We start from the raw sequence: 20,736 nt of genomic DNA, 5'->3' as shown, positions 1-20,736 counted from the left end.
GAACGGTCGATGTCTACTGAACTGACTGTTCATTCACCTCTGCTGGATCTGATGGCACATTTCAGCGGCTTCTCCCTCCTCTGCACTGGTGCACTGCAGAGAACGCCCCTGGACGCTTCGGCAGAAATAAGAGAGTATATTTTTCTAAAAGAGCATATTTCTCTAAAAGAGAGGCACACACGGAACATCTTTTTAAAGACAAATCTTTTTAAAGATGCCTTTCCGTTTGTATGTTATTCCTGATTGCTGTTGTTATTTCTCAACTTCTTAAGGTCACGATCGCTGTCTTTCGTGTCTGGGCGCGACCCACGTGGAGACAGCGTTCGTGGATGGATCATGTACTCATTGCGAGAACATGACCATGGCAACGTTGCGGTCGCGGCTTGCTTTTGTAAGAAAGCAAGCCACCCCAGCGGCTACCCACCTCGGTCCTTCTACCTATGGGTATGAGGCCAGAGCGGCTAGCACTGGGGGCGATTTGGGGACCCCAATGGGATCACCTCTGCCGGGTATCCCCCACGGACCTCCCATTCCCCAGCACGCTCGTCTGCCCCGATCGGGCTTCCGGATAAGTCCGCCGGCTCATCTCACGGCGAGTTCGACCACTTGTTCGGAGCCCGCAAAGCTGATGAGCTCTCGAGCACAGCATCGGAGAGTGGGCTCGTCCAGTCAGATGCGAAAGCCTCAACTGGGCTCCCCCCCCTCGGGTACGGTCGCCCCAGTCACAGGCTGATGCGGAAATGGTGGACATGCTTTCCCGGGCAGCCATAAGTGTCGGGCTAGAGTGGAACCCTCCGCTCTCCCCTGAACCCACACGGCTCGATGATTGGTTCCTGGGCTCACGGCGCCGCTCAAAGCAGCCACGTCCCACTCCAGTTCCTTTCTTCCCGGAAGTGCACGAGGAGCTGACAAGGCCGTGGGAGGCACCTTTTACTGCCCGGTCATGATCTTTCAACTCCCCCACCCTCACTACCCTCAATGGTGGGGCGGCCAGGGGCTATTCGGCGATTTCCCCAGTGGATAAGGCGCTCGTGGTGCACCTATGCTCGCAGAGTGCTGCCACCTGACTTATGTCGTCCCTGACGGCCAAACCCTACAGTGCCGCTGGACAAGCCACCTCCACCCTGCACGCCATGGCTCTCCTGCAAGTCCACCAAGCCAAGGTGCTAAAGGAACTGCACTAGGGTAGTTCCACCCCAAATTTGATGCAGGAGCTGTGCTCTGCGACCAACCTCGCTCTCCGGGTGACGAAGGTCACAGCGCGGTCTATCGGGTGGGCGATGTCAACCTTGGTGGTCCAGGAGTGTCACCTTTGTCTCAACATGGTCGAGATGGGTGAGGCTGACAAGGCACGGTTCCTTGCTGCCCCCATTTCCCAGGTTGGCCTATTCGGGACACCGTCGAGGACTTTGCCCAGCAATTCTCGATAGTGAAGCAGCAGATGGAGGCTATCCGGCACATCCTGCCCCGGCGCGGCTCAAGATCTCGCACTCCGCCTCCTCGTCGCCAAGGTCGTCCCGCTGCGGTGACTGCACTGGCTCCACTGTAGCACGCCCCTTTTGCCCGGCCCAGGCATGGAGCCCACCGCAGGAAGCAGACGCCACCTGTCTCACGGCGGTGAAAACATGTGAAACATGACTTAAAAAAAGGCGGTGGGATGTGGCCAATCTTGGACCTGCGAGTACTGAACTGGGCTTTACACAGACTCCCATTCAAGATGCTGATGCAAAAACGCGTTCTGGCGAGTGTCCGGCATCAAGATTGGTTCACGGCGGTAGACCTGAAGGACGCGTACTTCCACGTCTTGATTCTACCTCGACACAGAACCTTCCTGCGCTTTGCATTCGAGGGTCGGGCGTATCAGTACAAGGTCCTCCCTTTCGGCCTGTCCTTGTCCCCTCGTGTCTTCATGAAGGTCGCATAGGCAGCCCTTGCCCCATTAAGGGAAGTGGGCATTCGCATCCTCAACTATCTCGACGACTGGCTAATCCTAGCTCACTCTCGGGGTGTGTTGTGTGCACACAGGGAACTGGTGCTCTCACACCTCAGCCGACTAGGGATTCGAATCAACTGGGAAAAGAGCAAGCTCCTCCCAGTTCAGAGCATCTCTTTTCTCGGTTTGGAGTTGGACTCAGTCTTGTTAACGGCGCACCTCACGAACGAGCGCGCACAGTCGGTGCTGACCTGTTTGAAGGCGTTCAGACAGAAAACAGTGGTTCCACTGAAACTCTTTCAGAGGCTCCTGGGGCATATGGCATCCTCAGCAGTGGCCACTCCGCTTGGGTTGATGCATAAGAGACCGCTTCAGCGCTGGCTTCAGGCTCGAGTCCCAAGATGGGCATGGCACTGCGGGACACATCGCGTGGCCATCACGTCGATCTGTCACCACCTCTTCAGCCCTTGGACTGACCTCACATTTCTACGGGCAGGCATTCCCCTAGAGCAGGTCTCCAGGCACGTCGTGGTTACGACAGACACATCCAAAATGGGCTGGGGCGCTGTATGCAACAGGCATGCAGCTGCCGGCTCATGGACGGGCCCGCGGCTGCGTTGGCACATCAACTGCCTTGAGTTTCTGGCAATTCTGCTCGCCCTGCGGAGGTTTCAGCCGTTGATCCAGGGCAAGCATGTGTTCATTTGGACAGACAACACGGCAACGGTAGCATATGTCAATCGTCAATGCGGTCTGCGCTCCTGTTGTATGTCACAACTAGCTCGCCATCTCCTCCTCTGGAGTCAGCAGCACCTCAATCGCTGCAAGCCACTCACATCCCGGGCGACCTCAACACTGCAGCGGACGCACTGTCCTGGCAGGTTACGCTCAAGGGAGAGTGCAGTCTCCACCCTCAGGTGGTCCAGCTGATTTGGAGTCGATTCAGGCAGGTACAGGTAGACCTGTTCGCCTCCCAAGAATCCTCCCACCTCTCTATAGTTCTTCAGGGTCTACAGAGAGCCCCCTTTGAGCCTTTGCAGTCAGCTGAGCTTAAGGCACTCTCTTTGAAGACTGCCCTCCTGACTGTGCTTACTTTCATCAAGAGAGTAGGAGACCTGTAAGCGTTCTCTGTCAGCAAAACGTGCCTGGAGTTCGGTCCGGGCTACTCTCACGTGATCCTGAGACCCCAACCGGGCTATGTGCCCAAGGTTCCCACAACCCCTTTTAGGGACCAGGTGGTGAACCTGCAAGCGCTGCCCCAGGAGGAGGCAGACCCAGCCCTGATGTTGCTGTGTCCGGTGCACGCTTTACGCATCTTTTTGGATCGCACGCAGAGCTTTAGAGTATCTGAGCAGCTCTTTGTCTGCTTTGTTGGAGAGTGGAAAGGAAGCGCTGCCTCCAAGCAAAGGATCGCCCACTGGCTCACTGACGCCATAACTATGGCATATCACACCCAGGATGTGCTGCCCCCGGTAGGGCTATGAGCCCATTCTACCAGAGGTGTAGCGGCCTCCTGGGCCTTGACCAGTGGCACCTCTCTAACAGACATTTGCAGAGCAGCGGGCTGGGCAACACCCAACACCTTTGCGAGGTTCTACAATCTCTGGGTGGAACCAGTTTTGTCCCGTGTAGTGGCATGCAGGTAAGTCCGGGACAGCTGGCCGGGTGTATCGCTTGCGCATAGCGCCTTTCACTCCCAGTAGTGTTCACAAACTGTGTTCCCAGGTTGATTTCCTCCAAGCCCTGTGGCAGACGAGTTTGCGGAGAAACTCGCTGCCAGCTCAGTACACGTGCTAACTAAGCCCTGTATTGGGGTAGGTGCTCCGCATGTGGTGGTTCCCCGTAGGTAACCACATGCGACATATATCTTCCGCTAATTCGTTTCCCTGTTGGTAAATTGCGTCTTCCTTGGGCAGAGGCCCCTCTGCCCCAGTCACTATGCTTGTAGAAACTCCTCCCCCACAGGGTAGGACCTACCATGGGACTTCTCCACATGGCATACTTCCGACAAAGCTCGGCAAGACCATGTGACGTATTTCCACTCCAAATACCCCCCCCCCCCCCCCCACTTTGGGCGGGGTGTGGTCTCCGCGGTGTCTTCCCCTTGGGAGTGACACCCCCGTGACTAGACCTGGTGGCCCCAGTCAGTTAATACCTTTTTTTTGGGGGGGGAGAGGAAAAAAAGGGGATAAGAGGCCACGACTGGGCTAGCCTGTCTCTATCTTTTGGGTAGTCGACTTGTCCCCAAAGGGCCGTTCGACACTCATAACAGTGTTGGGGGAGGTTACGTGTCGGCCTGGTGCGCTGGCTATGAGGCACACAGCGGTCTGCCCGTCACACACCGCCAGTTCACGTAACACAGTTCAGCCAGTTGCGGCGTTTCATATAGGGACCCCTAGTGTCACTACATCGACACAACATCGAGTGAGTGACAGATAGGGAACATTCTGGTTACTTGCGTAACCTCCGTTCCCTGATGGAGAGAACGAGACGTTCTGTCCCTCCTGCCACAAAGCTGAAATGGCCGGGACCTTGTCTCGGCTCCTCAGCACAAAACCTGAATGAGTGGTTGCATACCAGCTCCTTTTATACCCGTATGTCCGGGGGAGTGGTATGCAAATACCACTCACCAATTTTCATTGGCCTTTTATCAAAGACCAGAGGTGTCTCGGGCTCCCAAGAGTGACCCCTAGTGTCACTTCATCAACACAACGTCTTGTTCCCTCCATCAGGGAACGGAGGTTACGCAAGTAACCAGGACATTTCCCCTGTTAGAGAATCATGGCTTGTAAATATGTGTTTGCGACGCAACAGTCAGCCGTGGTAAAAATAAACTAGAAAATAGGAAAGATAATATTTTGTAAAATGCACAAAAACTGGAAATATTTTATGATCTTTTTTTATTTTTATTAATTGTGTTAGTTTGAAGCAATGCAGGACAGTTTCTGTTTAGTTTTATCTTTTTAAAAATGTTGTTTGAATTTCTATTTCCATTTACTAGGTTATTTTTTAATTTAGTTTCTATTTTATTTTCAGTTTCAGTTAACTATAATAATAATCTTGCTGCTTATATATGGTTGACTCCTTTAGGAAACGTGATTTCCCTCATTGGTAAGTTTGGATAAAAGAGTTTGATCAATTTATAAATGAAAATATAATAAAGTCAAACCTGAGAACGAGTCTGGATTCCTCTGTTGACTTTCACATAATAGATGTGTCTTGGTTTCTTGAATCACTTCACGTAATGGAAGGTAATCTTCTGCAAGTCACTCTTTCTACGGCTTCTTCTGTAACGGCACACTGTTGTCGATTAATATAGTGTACCCATGTTACATAAGACAGATATCAGCCAATAAGAGGGAATCTGCAACTACATTGGTTTACGTTAGATCACATGATGTTCACAGTCTGTGAACCCCCAAGTAAAGTGTTTCATCTTGGTTTTCCTTTCTCTTTACCTGTGTTTGCAGACAGTTTCCCACTCATCATTTGATTTCTCTGAAGGTTTCCAGTAAATCACATGGTTTGTGGGAAACTGAATGCAAACACCCCAGTTAATGTTTCATCATTCTTTTATCTGAAGATTCTCAAGAATATCCCATGTATGAGCCCCATTATAGGTTTAACAAAGATTCTGCGGATTTGAATGACTTATTTAAAAACAGAGAGACAGATAGGACTGAGATTTGTTGAAGATGCATTTTCATTCTACAAGAATTAAGTATTACACTATAACATGGCTCATACATGGGGCATTCTTGGGATTTGGTAAAATTTCAACTTAATTACTAAACTTTTTTATACTACAAATTATTACTTTTCTGAATACTACACAACATTAAGCACTTATTACACCTCAGGCATTAAAGCCTTTTCATTATTTACTTTTTTAAATTTTTTTATTTAGACCTTTTGTTCTTAACTCAGTAATAGACATAATGAAGTGGTTTGAAATGACTGTTTAAAAGAATACTGCTCAAATGTCACTCACACTGATTTAATAACTACAAATATAACATTTATGACAGTTTTCTCCATTTTATGTGATTTACTGTAGAAAAATAATAGTAAATAGTAAACAATAATCACACACATTACATATGTATAATTTTTTCAAACCCATTTCAATCTGCTCCAGAGATGTGTCTATGACACCAAATTGTTCTTTCAGTTCTATAAAATCAAATAAATTGTAACACAATTCAGAGTGTAAATGATTACAATAAAATATCCATTGCAGGATGAGTTATCTGTCCCTTTAATTTAAGAACAAGTTTCATAAGGCTGCTAAAATATTATCAATGGACATTGCTAAAGACCTGTTAAACATTAAAAGTTCATTTTTGTTTCAGAGATCTCTGTGTGTACAGAAGATACAGTGCTCTCTTGGGCAAGTTGAAAATCTTTCTGGATGTTAGTCAGGCCAGTAAATTACTATGTTTCAATTCATTGTATTTATGCTCACCCGGGGCCTGTCAACTCTGATCTACTGAGACAATTTCATCTTGTGTCAAACAAAATGTGCCTTGTGCGCTCCGATAACATGTAGTGGCACCTTCCAACATATAGACTGAAATTAAAACTAGATGCATGAATAAATCACTCTTTTGAGTCAGTTATTCACAATGAATTGGTCAAACATGTAAGCAAAACGGAAATGTTTGAAGAGCTTTGTCATTTAGTAATACAGTAATGGGATGCAGAATACAGAGAACAAAACAATGATAAATGAACTGGATACCTAAAATTCATTGAAACAAAACCTGCAAATGCATTAAATCGTTTTTCAGTGATGAAGAAGGTTGTGTGCGTGTTCGAGTGCAGTCTGTTAAAGACATTTCTGCAGGTAAAAACATTTTCTATCTAAAACTGTATAAAAATACTAACATTAGATGAAAGCACTTAAAATGACCAAAACATGACCATGACATTACAATATTTATTACTTTGGTGCTGTTTTTGCTCAATTCTCCCGGAGGAGCATGCCACCAGACCACCATTCAACATCACAGTACGCTAGAGAGCTGATAATGATGAATGCCTGCAAATGCCCCTGCTGAGAAACATTACAATTACATTACACATTACCAGAGGTGGGTAGTAATGCACTACATTTACTCCGTTACATTTACTTGAGTAACTTCTTGGGAAAAAATTACTTTTAGAGTAGGTTTAAAAGTGGGTACTTTTTACTCTCACTCAAGTATATTTCTAATGAAAAAAATTTACTTTTATTTTGTTACAATGGGCGGCATTCCTGTCCTTACATTACTGGATTTCATTTTAATTAATGCACAATTTATTGAGAGATTACGGAATGGGACTTTTAAGACAGGGGAAGTTCACACATCTGCGCATGCTGTCACAGACTGTCACTCAAGCCGAGTCCATCATTGCTGCAGCATCGAACTCTTCATACAAAGTGAAACACTTTCTTCACTCTGCACAGAGAAACAAATAATAGTTTCATCATGCAATGCCTTCATTTAACACCAAGACATGCGGATATTTCAAGATTAAAATTGAAGCTTCAACTTAAGGCAGCAAGTTGAGGTAAGTTGTGGCTGTAATGATAACACAGGCTTTTCTCTGACCTGGTGATTGTGATTCTGTTAATATGGGCTCTTGTGTCATCAGTTTTTAAGTGTACATTTTTAAATCTGTAGCAATATTTCAGTGCGCTTTGTCCCGTGTCCGGCATGTCATGAGCAGATTTACTCATTTACCCCGCGCCCTCGCGGGGTTACTGGTAACTATGGCAGCTACTTCGGGCTGAATAGTGCAGGTAAACAGCCTTAACATTTGGATTAAACTGCCTAGAAGAAAGAAAGTCATATGGGTTTGGAGCAACATGTTGGTAAATGATGACAGAACTTCCATTATTAATAATAATAATAATTCTGTAAAACACGTTGGGCGGGGCGGGCCGAGTGGCGACTGTGCGGAGCGAGGCAGGGTTGGACACCTGCAGTGGATTACCTTGCCAAGCTGTGGCTGATTACAGCGTTAACGGGCGAGAGATAAAGCCGCGACAAGAGCTGCAGTCGGGGAGAGACCCAGGGAGAGAGAGAGCTACAACGAAGCTGTGTGTGTGTGTGTGTGTGTGTGTGTGTGTGTGTGTGTGAGTGTGTGTGTGTGTGTGTGTGTGTGGGTGTGTGTGTGTGTGTGTGTGTGAGTGTGTGTGTGTGTGTGTGTGTGTGTGTGTTAGTGTGTGTGTGTGTGTGTGTGTGTGTGTGTGTGTGTGTTAGTGTGTGTGTGTGTGTGTGTGTGTGTGTGTGTGTGTGTGTGTGTGTGTGTGTGTGTGTGTGTGTGTGTGTGTGTGGGCAGGTTTAAGTGGTTTACGAGGACTTTGTTTTAGGTTACAAACTGGTAATTACAAGAGTATTATGCTATAAATGTGGTTTATGAGACATTTCTAGTGTCCCCATAATTCAAATCACTTAAAAAACATACTAAACAATGTTTTATTGAAAATGTAAAAATGCAGAAAGGTTTTTTGTGAGGGTTAGGTTTAGGGGTAGGGTTAGGGTTAGGGGATAGAATCTATAGTTCATACAGTATAAAAATCATTATGTCTATGGAGAGTCCTCATAATGATAGCTGCACCAACATGTGTGTGTGTGTGTGTGTGTGTGTGTGTGTGTGTGTGTGTGTGTGTGTGTGTGTGTGTCAGTCGGGGAGACATTGATCTGGCCTTTGCTGACTGAAAAGAAAGACACAATTCCTCTTCTCTTTCCTAGGACAAGTGATACAATGTACACCCCATTGGTAAGATATGAGACCATTTATGTAATACTGTTGTGTTCTACAACTCTTCAGTAATAATAAACTTGTCAGTCTGTCAGATGATCTTGGAGAGGATACATTGGCCAATAGAGGATGAAGACAGCGAGGTCTCTCTTGAAGAAACATGTAGGCTTCCTTCACACATTCATTGAGAATTGTAAATATATTTGAATCAACTGACAAATTTAAAAACTAAAAAAAAAAAAAAAATTGAGTCGATATGTATTAAATAATACATCTAAAAATATATATTTCTATATGTCTGTTAAATGGATGTGAGATAAAAAATAGTTTTAAATAACTATATATATATATATATATATATATATATATATATATATATATATATATATATATATATATAATACATTTCTTTGCCTTCAGAGAACAAAGGAGTGTGTTTAATTATTACATCCAAGGTAATATGAATCGGGTATATACAGTGCATCTGGAAAGTACTCACAGCGCTTCACTTTTTCCACATTTTGTTATGTTACAGTCTTATTCCAAAATGGATTAAATTCATTATTTTCCTCAAAATTCTACAAACAATACCCCATAATGACAACATGAAAGAAGTTTGTTTCAAGTCTTTGCAAATTTATTAAAAATAAAAAATGAAAAAAATCACATGTACATAAGTATTCACAGCCTTTGCCATGACACTCAAAATTGAGCTCAGGTGCATCCTGTTTCCACTGATCATCCTTGAGATGTTTCTACAACTTGATTGGAGTCCACCTGTGGTAAATTCAGTTGACTGGACATGATTTGGAAAGGCACACACCTGTCTATATAAGGTCCCACAGTTAACAGTGCATGTCAGAGCACGAACCAAGCCATGAAGTCCAAGGAATTGTCTGTAGACCTCCGAGACAGGATTGTATCGAGGCACAGATCTGGGGAAGGGTACAGAAAAATTTCTGCAGCATTGAAGGTCCCAGTGAGCACAGTGGCCTCCATCATCCGTAAATGGAAGAAGTTTGGAACCACCAGGACTCTTCCTAGAGCTGGCCGCCCGGCCAAACTGAGCGATCGGGGGAGAAGGGCCTTAGTCAGGGAGGTGACCAAGAACCTGATGGTCACTCTGACAGAGCTCCAGCATTTCTCTGTGGAGAGAGGAGAAACTTCCAGAAGAACAACCATCTCTGCAGCACTCCACTAATCAGGCCTGTATGGTAGAGTGGCCAGACGGAAGCCACTCCTCAGTAAAAGGCACATGACAGCCCACCTGGAGTTTGCCAAAAGGCACCTGAAGGACTCTCAGACCATGAGAAACAAAGATTGAACTCTTTGGCCTGAATGGCAAGCGTCATGTCTGGAGGAAACCAGGCACCGCTCATCACCTGGCCAATACCATCCCTACAGTGAAGCATGGTGGTGGCAGCATCATGCTGTAGGGATGTTTTTCAGCGGCAGGAACTGGGAGACTAGTCAGGATCGAGGGAAAGATGAATGCAGCAATGTACAGAGACATCCTTGATGAAAACCTGCTCCAGAGCGCTCTGGACCTCAGACTGGGGCGAAGGTTCATCTTCCAACAGGACAACGACCCTAAGCACACAGCCAAGATAACAAAGGAGTGGCTACGGGACAACTCTGTGAATGTCCTTGAGTGGCCCAGCCAGAGCCCAGACTTGAACCCGATTGAACATCTCTGGAGAGATCTGAAAATGGCTATGCACCGACGCTCCCCATCCAACCTGATGGAGCTTGAGAGGTCCTGCAAAGAAGAATGGGAGAAACTACCCAAAAATAGGTGTGCCAAGCTTGTAGCATCATACTCAAAAAGACTTGAGGCTGTAATTGGTGCCAAAGGTGCTTCAACAAAGTATTGAGCAAAGGCTGTGAATACTTATGTACATGTGATTTTTTTCTTTTCTTTTTTCTTTTTTTTTTTTAATACATTTGCAAAGATTTCAAACAAACTTCTTTCACGTTGTCATTATGGGGTATTGTTTGTAGAATTTTGAGGAAAATAATGAATTGAATCCATTTTGGAATAAGACTGTAACATAACAAAATGTGGAAAAAGTGAAGCGCTGTGAATACTTTCCGGATGCACTGTAGCTACCTCTTGTTGTTACTGTATATAAGTGAAATAATACAGACCTATGGCTGACTGAAACAACAGCCTTTACCCATTTTGTAAGTGTGTGTTGCATGTCTTGGCTGTCTGACAAAATTATGTTTCACTTTCTCTTGCACATTTGTATTAGTGCTGAATAAAATTATAGTGAACTTTGAATGTACAACACACATTCTGTACCTAATTGTTTACATTACCAGTCTAGATTGCTTGAGTTAGCATGCCACTTGCTTTTTAATATTTTTAATCAAAATTCTGGTTAGTCTAACTTCATATGTATTACATTTGTAGACTACTGATGATTTGTCAGTGTCTTATGTTTATTTTCAGGCAGACCACATTACCTTCATGATAATACAAATCTAGGCTCCATCAATATACTTTAGAGAATTGTTCTGAAATATGTGCATTTGCATTGCACCCCTTACTAAAATTAGACAGCAGTATTCCATTATAGTTTCTTTTGTCTCACATGCATGCGTGAAAGATCAAAATAGAAAAGTGATCATTACGCGAGTCATTTAACCTAAAATGTCTTTTAGTTCCTCACATTTTAAGTATTAACAATCACACTCTCTCTCTCTCTCTCTCTCTCTCTCTCTCTCTCTCTCACACACACACACACACACACACACACACACACACCAATAATAATAATAATAATTCAGAGGCCTATAAAGTATTTTTTGTCATTTCCTGTAGCTATTATTAATCAGGTATTATTATATTAATTTCCTTTATAAGACACTCAATTCACACATATACCAGTAATAATAATAATAATAATAATAATAATAATAATAATAATAATTCATGGTAATGTATGAGCATATTGACCTGTTTCATGTGACATCCCTGTATAACCATGCTAGTGATCTGGGGATCATGTTATCTGGTCACGTATGCGTGCACGTGAATAATTGTATTTGCCTTTTCAGCAGATTTGCTCAATGTGAATTGCCAAGGATCAAAGAAAAGACGTTTTGCACATTATTAAAAATGTAGGCTATAAATAGGCTATATACTGTTTGTGTGTGTGTGTGTGTGTGTGTGTGTGTGTGTGTGTGTGTGTGTGTGTGTGTGTGTGTGTGTGTGTGTGTGAGTGTGTGTGTGTGTATATATATAAAAACATTGAAATGACCAACGAAAAGATGTTTAATCAGGCTGTCTGTTCAACAAGTATCTTGTAAGATTGTTTATGAGAAAAACAGTTTTTCCATGCTCTTGAAAAATTTGGTTTTTGGACATATGTGTCATCAGACAGTGACGATATATACATTTAAAATTGCTTTTGAGCTGTTTACATCGCTTTGCGATTTGTCCGAGAGAGAGAGATGGATTACATCAACACTCGTTTGCTCTTCATTGCATTCCCGGATGTCATCCTCGAATTTTGCCACCTGAATTTCTCAACCTGTATTCAACAACCTGAATATTGAGGCCTGAAATCCACAACTTGAATAATAAAAACCTGAATTTCAGTTTTTTTTTAGGTGAATTCACACAAAATATTTTCAAATATTTAACAGCAAAATTTTTCGATAACATCAAATTACACTCAGTTTTTTTCAAGATCATGAATTCTGAGGCTTTTTCAAATTCAAGTTCTGGTGATATAAAAATGACACCATACAAAACTTGTGAATTCTGACCCTCTTGGCTTTCCATAGCAACCAATGCGGCAAATGCGGCGTCTACGTATATATGTGTAAGGGTGAGTAGATGTTACTGTACATGGAATGGGGCTCTGCATTCATTTATAAATGTTTGCATTGATCATAGTCTGTCGCTGGTGCTGCGTCATTTGTTCAGTTCATTGACTGTTTTGACGAAGGTTGAGTTGGTGATTGGAAAAATCATAGCACATTGGTAGTTATAAAGGCTATTTTGAGAGATCAGGGAAAGATGTACGGGAGCATAATTACCAGCAAAAAAAAACAAAAACATAATAAAACATGATATTTAGACTCACTCCGAATGTTTTATTGGTTTGATCTTTCAACATTGATTTACATATTTGTCTGTCACGAGCCGCCACTGATTCAAAGGTAAAACATCCATCGCGAAAATCTCATGCATGATGAACATACGCATGTTTTGAGAGTTACTATGACAACTAATGTGGATGTGATGTCAAACACGACTGTAGTCTGAAAAAATCCAATCTGGCCACATATAGCTTTCCACAGTCAGTAAAAAAAAAAAAAAACAGAATCATGGCTAGCAGATAACATGTTTGCGATGCAACAGACAGACACGTTAAAAGAAACTAGAAAATAAATAAGAAAGATAATATTTTGTAAAATGCACAAAAACTGGAATTATTTTATGATCTTTTATTTTATTTAATTTATTTATTTTGAAGCAATGCTGGACAGTTTCAGTTTAGTTTTATCAGTTTAAAAATGTTGTTTTAAACTTTAAACATTATTACATATTCAAGTCTTTAGAGACCTTGTACTGTATATCTATTACAAATGAATCTACAAAATGCACAGATGGTGTCAGATTTTCAAAATATGTTCAAGACAATTAGAAAATAATAGAATAAAAATATATTCTGATATATTGATGTTTTATTTTGCATATAGAAAAGAGATGATGCAACAAATCAGGACAAATCTAGAACAGAATTCATTACTTTCATAATGAAATTTCATGAGATGCAACTGGCTGTCAAACACATACTGAGTGACACATAACACATACGCTACACATACATAATTTTTCTAAGGCAATTATTGAGTCTAAATAGATGCATATCTTACATAAATTCAGTAGTGCACCCCAATGACAAACGCCACACCCAAGGGCGTAGACTTGGCTATTCATAACAGATAGCTTGAGGAATACTAAAGAGCTGTGGACACGACTCCAAAAAGTGGATGAGGTACAGGGAGTGAAATGAGATCCCGGGTAACTAAAGACCAGAGGTATGCATTAAAGGGTTATTTCCATTTACTAGGTTATTTTTTAATTTAGTTTCTATTTTATTTTCAGTTTCAGTTAACTATAATAATAATCTTGCTGCTTATATATGGTTGACTCCTTTAGGAAACGTGATTTCCCTCATTGGATAAAAGAGTCTGATCAATTTATAAATGAAAATATAATAAAGTCAAACCTGAGAACGAGTCTGGATTCCTCTGTTGACTTTCACATAATAGATGTGTCTTGGTTTCTTGAATCACTTCACGTAATGGAAGGTAATCTTCTGCAAGTCACTCTTTCTACGGCTTCTTCTGTAACGGCACACTGTTGTCGATTAATATAGTGTACCCATGTTACATAAGAGACATATCAGCCAATAAGAGGGAATCTGCAACTACATTGGTTTACGTTAGATCACATGATGTTCACAGTCTGTGAACCCCCAAGTAAAGTGTTTCATCTTGGTTTTCCTTTCTCTTTACCTGTGTTTGCAGACAGTTTCCTACTCATCATTTGATTTCTCTGAAGGTTTCCAGTAAATCACATGGTTTGTGGGAAACTGAATGCAAACACCCCAGTTAATGTTTCATCATTCTTTTATCTGAAGATTCTCAAGAATATCCCATGTATGAGCCCCATTATAGGTTTAACAAAAATAATTCACTTGAGTACAAGTAGAAGTACTAAGAAATATTATGACTCAAGTAAGAGTAAATAAGTGGTTTGCTGAAAAAATGCTCAAGTAATTATATTACAAGTTACTTTATGAAAATTATATATAAACTCAGCAAAAAAGAAACTTCCTCTCACTTTCAACTGCTTTTATTTTCAGAAACTTAACATGTGTAAATATTTGTATGAACATAAAAAGTTTCAACAACTAAGACATAAACTGAACAAGTTTCACAGACATGTGACTAACAGAAATGGAATAATGTGTCCCTGAACAAATAGGGGGTCAAAATCAAAAGTAATAGTCAGTATCTGGTGTGGTCACCAGCTGCATTAAGTACTGCAGTGCATCTCCTCCTCATGGACTGCACCAGATTTGCCAGTTCTTGCTGTGAAATGTTACCCCACTCTTCCACCAAGGCACTTGCAAGTTCCCGGACATTTCTGTGGGGAATGGCCCTAGCCCTCACCCTCTGATCCAACAGGTCCCAGACGTGCTCAATGGGACTGAGATCCGGGCTCTTCACTGGCCATGGCAGAACACTGACATTCCTGTCTTGCAGGAAATCACGCACAGAATGAGCAGTATGGCTGGTGGCATTGTCATGCTGGAGGGTCATGTCAGGATGAGCCTGCAGGAAGGGTACCACATGAGGGAGGAGGATGTCTTCCCTGTAACGCACAGTGTTGAGATTAAATCTGTACAGAGTAAGTAATAATGCTCAGAAATGTAGCCGGGGCAAACAAGACTTCACAATGAATGAACACACACATCGGGCTTAAATAGTCTGAGTGATATGAGGCAATGAAGAGCAAATGAGTGTTGATGTAATCCTGATGTAAACAGCTCAAAAGTAATTTTAAATGTATATATCATCACTGTCTGACGACACATATGTCCAAAAAACACATTTTTCAAGAGCATGGAAAAACTGTTTTTCTCATAAACAATCTTACAAGATACTTGTTGAACAGACAGCCTGATTAAACATCTTTTCGTTGGTCAATTCAATGTTTTTATATATATATATATATATATATATATACACACACACACGATACCCAAGGTATTTTTCTCCCTTTTCTTAATATTACATCGCACTTACTGGAGTGTTCAGGAATCTCCACGCTACTCAACGCTACAATGCAGCTGGGAATTTCTGCTTCAATTGCGTGGGAATTATCCAAGGACTGAGGTGAATTGTAGTACTGATCTTCAAGAAAGTACAAGGTATGAAAATCTAAATTTGAATACAAGGCTGAGCAAGAGAGGAAGACGTGGTGGAATTCAACTTAAGTTAAAGAAGTTGGGGTTCAAGCGGATCCCATTGCCCAGTATATTACTCGCAAACGTGCAATCTCTACGGTCAAAAACAAATGAATTACAAGCAATTGTGCGCAGTTTGAGGGAGTACAGAGAAGCTTGTCTTATTGCTGTTACAGAGACTTGGTTAAACAGGAAGAATTGTGATGCAGAGCTGTCTTTGGATGGTTTTGGGGTGCCTCTACGGCTAGACTGTGACCCTTCAGTCACGGGGAAGTCTCAAGGAGGAGGTGTCTGTTTGTATGTGAACAATCGATGGGCAAAGACAGTAATTGTGTGTGAGGAAGTATGTTCCTCAGATATAGAACTGTTGACTGTATCCATCCAACCCTTTTATCTGCCAAGAGAATTTCAACAACTTTTTATTTCTATAGTATATATACATCCGAAATCTGATGTTTAGAAAGCAAAAACTGAACTTTTTCTTCAGGCGATTTGATACATATCATTTATGGTATTTAGATTTCCATAGGTGAAATGTATACAATATGTATACTTCTTGAACTTCTTAAAAGAATAGTTCACCCCAAAATTAAAATTATCTCATCATTTACTCACCCTCATGCCATTCCAGATGTGTATGACTTTCCTTCTTCTGCTGAACACAAATAAAGATTTTTAGAAGAATATTTCAGCTCTGTTTGTCCATACAATGCAAGTGATTGGGTGTCAACACTCCAAAAGCTCAAAAAACACACATAAACAGCAGAAAAGTAATCCAAACCATTCCAGTGGTTTAATAAGTGTCTTCTGAAGCAATACAATGGTGAGAACAGACCAAAATGTAAATCCTTTTCACTGTAAATCTTCACATCAGCAGTCTTCTTGGTGATCATGATTTCATGATTCATTCTTTATAACTGTATTAGCATCAAAAACTTGTTCTGTACCTGTAATTCTGGACCACAACACTGCAGTTTACTGCTTTCTTTAGGTTATTGCTGTGAATACATGCCAAAAATCTAATATGCAGTATATGCAAACTATATGTAATTACATGTAAATGTCAGTTGACATTTGGGTGCATTTTAGTAATCTTTCTAGCCAGTTTAATGCTTACTGTAACATCACAGTCACACCATTATGTTATAACTGTAAGACTGGTCATCAATTACAGTTGAGTCGGTCTGTGAAAATGTAAATTTTCTCTCTTAGGAGTACTTTATCTTTTCGTTCTCTGTATGATGGATATAAGAGTTTGTTACTTCATGTATTTTTAATCAATTGCAAAGCCCAGTAAATTATGTTTATCAAGATCTCACCTGGTAACTGAAAGATTTTTGGATTCATTTTCCATGAAATAATATTATTCCCAACATTACTTTAAAAAATGTCAGCTTCTAACAGGACTTTTATTTTTTAAGCTGTTGCACAGAACTCATTTGATTTTATAAACATTTTTTATATATTCAAAACCTGTTAAAAGATTGAAAATTTGCAATTTAGTCTTATACATTTTTTTTTTTTTAAATATAATGTTAAATGGCAAAAAATAAAAAGTAAATTGAAGTATTGTTATTGGTATTGATATTTGCAATATTGGCCTTAATAGTATTTGGTATCAGATCAAAAAGAAAATAAATGGGATTGCCCATTCTTTAAAAAAAAATAAAACAGACAGTCTTTGCGATATTTCTACTTTTCTGTTGTGTAGGGATGGGCAGATCAACCCTAAACTATTGACACTTCCAATACTAATGTTGTATCAAAGGGATCGATATCCACATAAAAAAAAAAAAGATATTAAAGGTTTTTAACTAAACTAGTGATTTTATTAAACAGCCCTCATTTGATATACATTTATTACAAGTTTTTATTTATATTTATTTATTTATTTATTTTAGTTGACAGACAAAAGTCCCTCAAATATTAATAATATTTCAAAACAAAATTGTTCCATAGCTTATTTTTTGAGAAATTCTCAAAAAAGATTATTCCAAACTAATTATGCCAAAATTATTTTAAAAATATTTTTTTTGTTTTTTTTTTTGTTTTTTTTTTTGCTGTCAAACAGTCACTGACTGTGCTCCTTAATACATTTATTTACACTTATTTATTTGATCAAAAATTGTATTCAAAATTGGAAATCTGTTAAAAGATTGAAAATGTTCTGTTGTTAACAAATGATAAACAAAAATAGATAGAAAAATAGATTTGACGTTTGGGCTTACACATTTAAAATGTGGCTTTTAAATACAGTGTTAAATGACTAAAATTACCCATTTTATGCATTTATTTAATAGAGGTATCGGTATTGATTTCGATATTGCCAGAATTGGCCTTAATAGTACTTGGTATCGGATAGAAAAGAAGAAAGAAAGAAAAAACAGACAATTGTTGTAATATTTCAACTCTTCTTTTGTGTGTGCTTCTGAATTTCCCACGAACAGCACACACCTCTATCAATCAATGTACTAAAATGGATGGGTCACAGAAGATGCTGCGAACTTTGATTGGTCCTCGTGCGTCTTTGCACGTGTTGCACATGCTCAGTGACCCCACCGACTCATCCTGTATCTACTGCTGATGAAAATGGCCGCCACAGATGCAGCCGAGATTTCACTGAGAGAAACAAAAAACGACCAAGTCCAAGAAACGGCGGCAGGACGACGAAGAGAATGAGCTGAACCCGGCCGGTGTCACTTCTGTTTCTGCTGCTGTTGGGATGTTCGTTACCGCGAAACCAGTGGCGGATCCCGCTGAATCCAAACCAACCATCCGACTGAATCTGAGTCTGTCTGAACCGAATTAACAGCACATGAGAGGATAGTGGGTCAAAGATCAGGGCTTGTAACTGAAAGGTTGTAAGGTTCTAACCCAGGCTACTACATTTAGATAGAAGTATAAGTTAAGTCAGAGGTGTCATGCCCCTCAGATATTTGAGCCAAGACGATTTTAAATTGATTATTTGAACTTCCAAAAACATATTTTTACTTTTGATAATTAAATTGAATACTTATTGTATGTAAAATGTGTATGTGGCAGAAATCTTTATTCACATTCTAAATATAGTTTTTGTCAGTCCAATTGAGTCACATGTTCCGCTAAAGGCAACGGCCTGTGGCTGCCGGTGTTGTGTTAAAGTCTGTTTCCCCATCGGATTCTGTTTCCCCCTAGCCCCACCCCGTCCTAACGGCGAAGGAAGCACGCGTTCTCAAAAAGCTTGCCCCCAAGATGTTGTGCTCGTACCACTGAGGTTCTACGGTGAGTGCTAAGGCTCAAAACTAGAGTTTTGAACTATTTTTATCTGTAGAAAGTTGTATTCTAGAAGTGAGAGGCAAATTTCATGACTGTCTAGTTATAGTTTGAAAATGGGGTAACAGAACCTATGTTTGTTGTATTTTTTATGTCTTTATGAACACAACCACCTACTGTTATTTCTATCAATAAATAATATTATATTTGTGAGAGTTTTCATTTTGAATATTGTAGACTTTTGGAATAAATGTGTGCTCACTCACATAACTGTGATTTTATAGGCTAAAGATGCGACCACTCACACAAAGCAGAATACCTGGACATATTGATCATATTTCTCTTTCTCCCCTTAGCCCAGCATTTTATTTTTTTTTAGAAATGCAATTGCGTGGTTTAGCCACAAGAGAGCTCCGTTGTCCACCTTTGTTCAGCTGTTTAGAGTAAACTAAATCTGATGGTTTTCTGCCCCAAGTACATTTTCCCCACAATTTACTGAGAAAAGTTCAAAAGAAATTGTAGATAAAAAAAATTACATCACACAAGTTTTTAGGTTTTATCTTTGTCTTAAAACCACCTGTATCCTGACAGCTGAGAATGTTATTGTCAGATAATATTCCTCCTGTGTTCAATAAGAAGGAGAGCTCGTACATGTGTCAAATTCATACTGCTGACTTGTTTCCCCACAACAGATAAGTCCTGTGATTTGTAGCCTTCTATCACTAAATTTGTCCATTATAGCAGGGGGAACGCATGCTGACAGCTGGGAACGTTACTGTCAGATACTGTTCCCCCTGTGTTCAATAAGAAAGAAAGCTCACACAAGCATTACATGGAATAATTTAATACCATTAAAAAAAAATAAACTGTGCATACTTACCTTTTAGAATATACAATACAGTTCACTTTAGTTGAAACGAGCACGGTAGCAGCTTGCCTTGCTGTCTAAATGTTTATCACAAAAGATATAGATGGTGATAATTTGTTATATGTCACTACAAATTTCAGTAAATACAAAAATATTTAACACATTGATGCTCAATCATAAGGATTAATGAAAGCAATAAATGCATGTAACATGAATGTACACTATGTGAATAATAAGGGGCTCTCATGTAGTCTAAAGTTTTGTTCCCTATCTGTCACTCACTCGACGTTGTGTCGATGTAGTGACACTAGGGGTCACTCTTGGGAGCCCGAGACACCTCTGGTCTTTGATAAAAGGCCAAAGAAAATTGGTGAGTGGTATTTGCATGCCACTCCCCCGGACATACGGGTATAAAAGGAGCTGGTATGCAACCACTCATTCACACTCATGCTCACTGAGCTGAATTCCCACGACTGTTCATTCACCTCTGCTGGATCTGACGGCGCATTTCAGCGGCTTCTCCCTCCTCTGAACTGGTGCACTGCAGAGAATGCCCCTGGGCGCTTTGGCAGAAATAGAGTATATTTCTCTAAAAGAGTATGTTCCTCTAAAAGAGTATATTTCTCTAAAAGAGCGGCACACACGGAACGTCTTTTAAAGACGCGTCTTTTTAAAGATGCCTTTCCTTTGTGTGTTATTCCTGGTTGACTCCCGTTCAAGATGCTGATGCAAAAATGCATTCTGGCGAGCATCCAGCATCAAGATTGGTTCGCGGCGGTAGACCTGAAGGACACATACTTCCACGTCTCGATTCTACCTCGACACAGACCCTTCCTGCGGTTTGCATTCGAGGGTCAGGCGTATCAGTACAAGGTCCTCCCTTTCGGCCTGTCCTTGTTTCCTCGCGTCTTCACGAAGGTCGCAGAGGCAGCCCGTGC

General features: G+C 41.0%; 1 protein-coding gene across 2 annotated transcripts in view; it reads right to left on the bottom strand.

Annotated features, from left to right (window-relative positions):
• Positions 1-14,040, bottom strand: part of LOC127449807 (interferon-induced very large GTPase 1-like) — a 39,594-nt gene extending 25,554 nt beyond the window's left edge. Inside the window, exons 1-2 of one of the 2 annotated variants that reach the window (XM_051713363.1) lie at positions 13,933-14,039; positions 5,103-5,220 (exon numbers count right to left, since the gene is read on the bottom strand). The gene's annotated coding sequence lies outside the window, so the exon portion shown is untranslated. Of the gene's footprint in view, positions 1-5,102; positions 5,221-13,932 lie in introns of both variants that reach the window. The other variant, XM_051713364.1, reaches the window with a different exon arrangement.
• Between the last annotated feature and the right edge of the window lie 6,696 nt (positions 14,041-20,736).

This window comes from Myxocyprinus asiaticus, chromosome 13, assembly GCF_019703515.2.
Source record: "Myxocyprinus asiaticus isolate MX2 ecotype Aquarium Trade chromosome 13, UBuf_Myxa_2, whole genome shotgun sequence".
In the NCBI taxonomy this organism is placed as follows: Eukaryota; Metazoa; Chordata; class Actinopteri; order Cypriniformes; family Catostomidae; genus Myxocyprinus; species Myxocyprinus asiaticus.
The sequence above is the reverse complement of the archived record's forward strand: the minus strand, read 5'-3'. Positions and strand labels throughout refer to the sequence as shown.